Genomic DNA, 8,352 nt, shown 5'->3' on the forward strand with positions numbered 1-8,352 from the left:
GGTTTTTGGAAAAGATCAACAAAATTGATAGACCACTAGCAAGACTAATAAAGAAGAAAAGAGATAAGAATCAAATAGACGCAATAAAAAATGATAAAGGGGATATCACCACCGATCCCACAGAAATACAAACTACCATCAAAGAATACTATAAACACCTCTACAAAAATAAACTAGAAAACCTAGAAGAAATGGATACATTCCTGGACACATACACTCTCCCAAGACTAAACCAGGAACAAGTTGAATCCCTGAATAGATCAATAACAGGCTCTGAAATTGAGGCAATAATTAATAGCCTACCAACCAAAAAAAGTCCAGGACCAGATGGATTCACAGCTGAATTCTACCAGAGGTAAAAGGAGGAGCTGGTACTATTCCTTCTGAAATTATTCCAATCAATAGAAAAAGAGCAAATCCTCCCTGACTCATTTTATGAGGCCAACATCATCCTGATACCAAAGCCTGGCAGAGACACAGCAAAAAAAGAGAATTTTAGACCAATATCCCTGATGAACATCGATGCAAAAATCCTCAATGTCTGCTTGTTTTTAATTATTTTGATCTCCTTTTTAACTTATCTGATAGGATTCTGAATTCCTTCTCTTTGTTACCTTGAATTTTGTTGAGCTTCCTCAAAACAGCTAATTTGAATTACTTTTTGAAAGGTCACATATCCCTGTCTCTCTAGGACTGGTCCTTGGTGCCTTATTTAGTTAATTTCATGAGGTTATGTTTTCCTGCATGGTCATGATGCTTGTGGTTGTTCATCAGTTTCTGAGAATCAAAGAGTTAGGTATTTATTGTAGTCTTCAGAGTCTGGGCTAGTTTATACCTGTTCTTTGGAACAGATTTTCCAAGTATTCAAAAGGATTTTGGTGTTGTTATCTACGTCTTTGGTCATTGCAGCCATATTTGCATTAGGATGCACCCCAATGCTCAGTAGCGCTGTGACTCTTGCAGACTCATAGAGGACTGCCTTGGTGGTCTTGGGTAAGATCCAGGAGAATTCTTGGATTACCAGGCAGAGATTCTTGTTTTCTTCCCTTAATTTCCCCCAAACAAATAGAGTCCGTCTCTGTGCTGAGCTGTCTGGAGCTGAGGGAGAGGTGACACAAGCACCACTGCAGCCACAACCACTGGGACTACACTGGGTCAGACCCGCAGCACAGGGTCTCACCCAAGGCCCGCAGGGACCATTGCCTGGCTACTGCCCATATTCACTCAAGGCCCAAGGACTCTACAGTCAGTAGGTTGCAAATACAGTCAGGCTTGTGTCCTTACCTTCAGTGTAGCAAGTGCCACTGAGCCCCAGGTGGGTCCAGGGATGCCATCTGTGAACCAGGGCCTGGAACCAGGAACCTTAGGAATCTACCTGGTGCTTTATTCTACTGTAGCTGAGCTGGCACCCAGGTCGTAAGACAAAGTCCTTCCTATGCTTCCCTCCCCTTTCCTCAAGCAGAGGAGTCTCTCCCCATGACCACCACCACCCAGGCCCATGAGGAGTACTGCCTGGCTACCACAAGTTTTCATTCACGGCCCAAGGGCTCTTGAGTTAGCTTCTGATAAATGCTGCCAGGCCTAGGTCTCTCCCTTCAGGGAAGTGGCTTCCCTCTGGCCCAGGGCACATCCAAAAAATGCTGTCCAAGAGTCAAGACCTGGAATCAGGGACCCTGGGTATCTGCCTGCTCTTTGCCACTATGGCTGAGCTGATACCCAAGCTATATGACAAAGTCCTCATACTAGTCCCTTTCCTTTCCTCAGACAAAGGGAGTCTCTCCCTTAGCTACCACAGTGGGAAGGTGCTGGGTCACACCTGAAGCCAGCATGGTTCTGAGTCTTACCTAAGGCCCATGGCAAGTACAACCTGGCTACTATTGCTGATTTAGTCAGCAGGTGTTGAATCCTGCCAGGACTGGTATCTTCCCTTCAAGGCAGCAGTTTCCCTTCTGGTCCAGGGTATATCTAGAAATGTCATCCTTGAGCTAGGGGGCCTCACAACCCTGCCTGGTGCTCTACCTTACTGTGGTTGAGCTGGTGTTGAGGTTGCAAGACAAGGTCTTCTTTATTGTTCCCTCTCCTCTCCTCAAGAAAAAGGAAGGAGTCTCTCCTGAAGCTGTGAGCTGTGCCTCCTAGGGTTGGGGAGGGGTGATGCAAGCACTCCCTTGGTCATCCCAACTGTCTCACTAGGTCATGTATACCCCAAGTCCACTGGCTCTGAGCCCAGGACAGCACCAAGATCTGCCCAGGAATTGCAAACCTTGCGGCTTACATTCCCTTTCAAGTTTATTTAGGGCCCCAGAGCTGTGGCTTGCAGTGATGGGGCTAGCTGGAACTCAGGTTCCAACTGCTGGAAGAGGTAATTCTCCCCTAGCTAGGGCTGATCTAAATGCTCCCTCCAAGTGTGCCAGCTGAGTTCTGCCCCATGTTTCCGCCGTGACAGGGCAGCACTGAGTTAGTTCCAAAAGAAAGTCCCACTATCACTGCACTCTCCCTTCTCCAAATACACAGATTCTCTCTCCACACCAAATAGCTGCTGCCATGGGATGAGAGAGGGGTGGTATAGGGGATTCAAGATTGTCTTTCCTACCCTCTTACAGTGCCTATTTCCTTAATTTGATGTTAAAATCAGTTACTGCGATTACTTATCTGATTTTTGGTTCTTATGAAGTTACTTTTTTTGTGTGTAGGTAGTTGTTCAATTTGATGTTTCTGTAGAGGTGACAATTGCTAAAGGCTTCTAATCAGCCATCATGCTCTACCTACCCCAAGAAGTCCATTCTTAAAGGGAGAACTCGGTGGTGCACCTTAATGTTCATCACAGTTCATCTTGAGCTATTTGAATCCGCTTCTTTGTATATGTCTGGGCAGCTGCTCCTCTGCGATTCCAGTGGGCTTCTCTTTCTGCGGCACTCTTTTATTTTCATTTTTTTCTTTTCTTTTTAAATAGAGACAGGGTCTTGCTATGTTGCCCAGGCTGGTCTCGAACCTCTGGGCTCAAGTGATCCTTCCACCTCAGCCTCTCAATATGCTGAGATTACAGGTGTGAGCCACTGCTCCTGGCCTCAGGGGCACTCTTAGAAGAGGAAGTTTATTGGGAAAAATAACAATCTCCATCACTGCTCTAGGTCTTAGGGCCCCAACTGATACTCATTGTTTCCCTCTTCCACTTGTAAAATGGTGGTAATAGTATCACTTATTACATAGAGGTATTACTGAATTCCAGGAAAGAATGCAAAGCACACTGGACCCCTGGGAAGAGCCCAGCGAAACATAGCCATTATAATTTTTAGTATTATAAAACTGAATCAGGCTGTACATCATGATAGTTTTCAAGACATTTATTGCTGGATATCAGATAACATCAGTTTCTCCTTTTAAAATGTTTTCTATTTCTCATTCAGGGTTCAGATATAGGAAGTTAGCCATACAGTGTTTAGATTCAAATCTCTGGAGAAGGGGCCTGGTATTTTCTTTGCATATACAGCACCTCTTATTTTCAATGTGCTTGCATTTCTTCTTGGAACTAAAGGATGTGGCAAACACAATAGGGACTATGTGAGGCAGGCTGAGTGTGTGCAGGGATATGCATCGTCATCACACTCTCAGTACCTCACATGATGACAGGCTTTCCAGCCACCTCTACCCTAGCTCTAGTAGGTAGGGCTGGCTATAAAGAGGAGTCTTATGCCTGTCAGGTGTTATATCTTGGTTGACTTTACACAATCCCTAGGTAAATATCACCTCTTGTAATGAACATAGGTATCTTGGATTTAAACTGAGCAACCATGCTTTGTGAAGAATCAAACTGGTTTCTAATGAAGGAAACGGTGAGGCCAAGAACTCCAGAGAAAAGAGCTCCTTTCCAACATCTTATGCCAAATCCTTAGGGCAGTGGTTTTCAGACTGCAGTTTGCAACCCATCAGTGGGCTGCAAAATCATTTTAGTAGGTGGTGGCCAAGCTTTTAAAAATATGAACTAGAGGAAAAAAAAAAAACCATGAACTAGAGAAATATAAAATATCTGCATGTCTTTAACTTAGTACAATAGTCCTCCCTGATCTGCAGTTTCACTTTCCATGGTCAATCATGGTCCAGAAATCTTAAATGAAAAATTACAGAAATAAACAATTCATAATTTTTAAATTGTGCACAGTTCTGGTGATGAAATCTTGCACTGTCCTGCACTGTCCTGCTCTGTCCTGCCTGCAAAGTGAATCCTCCCTTTGTCAGTGTATCTGCATTGTATACACTACCCACCCATTACTCACTTAGCCGTTCAGGTTATCAGATCGAATGTGGTGGTATCACAGTGCTTGCATTCAAGTAACCCTTAATTTATTTAGTAATGACCCAAAGTGCAAGAGGAGGGATGCTGGCAATTTGGATATGCCAAAGTGAGGCGGTAAAGTGCTTCATTTAAGTGAAAAGGTAAAAGTTCTCAATTTAGAGAATGAAAAAAAAGATCATATGCTGAGGTTGCAAAGATCTACAGTAAAAATGAATCTTCTATTCATGAAATTATGAAGAGTATATTGTTATCACTCTTATTTTATTACTATTGTTTTTAATCTTTTACTATGTCTGATTTATAAATTAAACTTTATCATAAGTATATATGTATAGAAAAAGCAAAATGTATATGGGTTCGATATTATCCTCAGTCTTAGGCATCCACTGGGGCTCTTGGAATGTATCCCTCACAGATAAGGGGGGAGGACTTGCAGTGTCACATATTGTTTCATAAAACGTTTTCATTTACGCATGTATTTTTTCTGGACACAATAAAAACAGTGTATATCTGGTTGTCTATCTGTCTAATACGCACTGCTCTAGGGGAAAGATACTTATAGCAAGAACAATCACCCTGACACTTAGCTCAGAAGCTTTATTTTTTTTTCCTTACTTTTGATCAGGAATGACTTGAGGCATTGGCCTTATTTCTCTTTATTTCATTCACCTTCTATTCAGTATACTTGGGGTGATTAGGAAGGAATGCATTTTATTTCTGTAGCTCCCATTCTCTTTCTTATTTCCGACATGTTCCCCTGGTGGACCAAGAAGGCTAACTTGCTTCACTTATCTCCTCTACCAGGCAAAGCAGTCAAGAGTGAGTTAGGCTACTGAGTTCTAGGAGGGGATTGGAGCAGGGTTTTTTATCTTAGATGGGTGGAGCCGGTGAATAAATTATTGTAAATCTCATTTGGATTCTCAAATCTAAGAAGTCAGGCAGACAACTGGAGCCAATGTGCAGAAGCAAACAGTGTCAGAAACAAATGTGGATTGATTTTCCAGTGTTGAGATGGGATGACGGGAGGCACAAAGGAAGAATTTCTCAAGTGAGGAGCACCCTCAAGAATGCCCCGTGATTTGAAAATGAGAACAGCTGAAAAGTTGTAAGTTATTTCCTTATCTACTGACTTACATATTTTAAATATGCCCAAAAGGAAACAATAGCAGTGTGGGCTACACAGGGTGTCCAGTCCTAAATAGTATAGCTAACAATTGTGCATTTCAATGTATATACATTTTACTTTAAAATGATAATAATTGAGTAAGGGTGGGAAGTGTGTGGAGGTACACCTGGGTCAAGGATGGCAGACTGTTGAGGCTGCATGATGGGTACATGGAGATTCATTCTTCTTCTTTTGTTTTTTTGAGATGGAGTCTAGCTTTGCTACCCAGGCTGGAGTGTAGTGGCACGATCTCGGCTCACTGTAACCTCTGCCTCCCGAGTTCAAGTGATTCTCCTGCCTCAGCCTCGTGAGTAGCTGGGATTACAGGCGTGAACCACCATGCCTGACTAATTTTTGTATTTTTAGTAGAGACAGGGTTTTACCATGTTGTCCAGGCTGGTCTTGAACTCCTGACCTCAGATGATCCACCCACCTCAGCTTCCTAAAGTGCTGGGATTACAGGTGTGAGCCACCGCACCCGGCCATTCTCTTTATTTGAGATTTGAAATTTTCCAAAGTGCAAACTTGAAAAAAAGTCTCAAAATAGCTTTAATGCTCTTCCTTGTTATTAAGCCAACCATGGGCTGATATTACCTTTTTTTCCCATAAACCTCAGACCAGCATGGAAGTAAGCTACACTGTTTCCACATTCTTGGCTCCTCTCAGCAGCCAAGTCCTGAAGTTGCAAGAACCATGATCTCCACCTTGGGCAATCAGAAGGGATCCACGAGATCAATACAGTGGTTTGTATCTGAAGTATTTATTAAATCTAGCATTTGTCCATTGACCCCATAAATCTCTCTAATGTCAGGGACCTTCTCAAGAGTCTGTGAAGGTTAGAGACTGGTGCTTGTTTTTTCCATTGTGTGTTGATAGTTATGGAGACAATAAGACTGAACCTACCTACAGGTTGCCTGCATTTGTGAATTATGAATACAAAAGGTAGGGTGGTAACAGTTGGCAATTCAGTATGTATGATTTACTTGAAAAGGAAGCCACAAAACAATTTTTGAGACCCAACACAACATGAAATGTGCAAAAGTGATTGCCTAAGGCTCATAAATTAAAGGGTTGCTGGTGAGGAAGTGGCTTGCTTGACCACCTCTTTGCTAACTGGTCTAGACTGAGGGTGTGCTGCCAGAAGCTGATCTTGATATCTAATGATATGGGGCAGAACTGGAGTGATGATATGAAATGGTGTCATAAAAAGTATTCTAGTCTTGGATTCTCATGTAACTACACAATATTGGGCAATAAACCCAGCCAAGCTATACTTTCATTTCCTCATTTGTAAAATGATCCAGTTGAATTCCAAAGGTTCCTTCTATTTCTAAAATTCTATGATTTATTTGCCATAGTTAAAATTTCACTTGCTCATTACTTTGGAGAAATCCCAATAAGTCAAAACTCTCCTCTGCTCATGTGCTACCTAATTCTTGACAAGGATTAGTCTCACAAACAGAGAGTAGTGGCCACTTCCCATGCAGTGATTCAGGGCATAATGAGATGGAATCCCATTGGCAAACTCCTCACTAGCTATAGCATTTCCAGAAATTACATTATAAGAGATTTATTTCTTTGCATTTTGGAGGTTCCTCTTTAAGACTCCCTTGTTAAAGTGGAAATGTCCCTGGAAGACTATTCAGTCCTTAGTATTGATTGAAAACTTTGTGAGAACAGTCTGTTAGCTAGGTCTTATGGGCCAGAGGAGAGGAAGCGGCTGAAGAAGAGTGTGGAGGCATCAGTGTGACTCCAGTGCACTTCTTGGGGCCCCATTACCCTGTGTGATAGACCAGTCATTACAGGAAAAGGAAGATGATGGGATCAAGTTTGGGGAATAGATTGGAGAGACTTGAGTCAGGTGGTGTCCACATGCATCTTAGCACATAACTCTGAAGTCCCTGACATCTCTGTTATGAATGCTTGTGTCCCCACCCCCCTAATTCATATATTAAAGCTCTAACCTCCAATGTGAAGGTACTTGAGGATGGGGTGGTAATTAGTGTTAGATAAGGTTATGAGTGTGGGACACTCAAGACAGGATTGGTGCCCTTTTAAAGGAGACACGAGAGAGCAAGCTGTCTGAGTGCAAGCACCAAGAAAAGGCCCTGTAAGCACACAGCAAGTGGGTGGCCATCTGCAAGCCAGGAAAAGGGCTCTCTATAGAAACTGAACTTTCCCAGACCTTGATCTTGGACTTTTCAGCCCTCAGAACTGCTGAAAATAAATTTATGTTGTTTAAGCCACCCAGTGTATGGTATTTTGTCATGGCAGCCTAAGGTGACTAAAATAATCTTCTTTTAATCATGCGGTCTCTTTCCTTTTCAGTGTTAGTTGTGAGTCAATTTGCCAAATTAAACATGAAAGAAATGTCCCTAAAACATCTGCCAAGGGAGTATTCCTAAATAGTATTCCTCCCTGACCAAACACCAGGCTAGTTTTTCTTTGTTGCTGTTGCTGGAGTTGACTACTTTTGGATGATCCAATCAAACCAGGTAGTTACATGTCCTGAAAGAATACTTCTTTCTTAACCTATTCCAAATGCATAAGTAGGTTTACTAACTTGATACATTTTGGGGCTAGAAAGACTCTTAATGATTTTTAAAAAAACTGTCAACATTTTCAAACATGCCTCAAAGTAAAAAGAATAATATAAAGAAGACTGGTATAACCATCACCCCAATTCAGTAATTACCAGGATTTTGCTTGTGAAGATTTTGAAGAAAAATATCAGTAAGAAATAAAGTACTATATTTTTCAAATACTAAGTGTGCCCTGGGGAAAATAAAATCTTGATTTTGTGGGATATAAATACACTGTCAAGCAATGGAAAAATGTAGTCAAATCCTCTTCAGCTATCTGCATGGGTAAACTTTGCCTATGCTTTAAAAACTGA

Source organism: Mandrillus leucophaeus, unplaced genomic scaffold (genome assembly GCF_000951045.1).
Source record: "Mandrillus leucophaeus isolate KB7577 unplaced genomic scaffold, Mleu.le_1.0 Scaffold740, whole genome shotgun sequence".
NCBI classification, from domain to species: Eukaryota; Metazoa; Chordata; class Mammalia; order Primates; family Cercopithecidae; genus Mandrillus; species Mandrillus leucophaeus.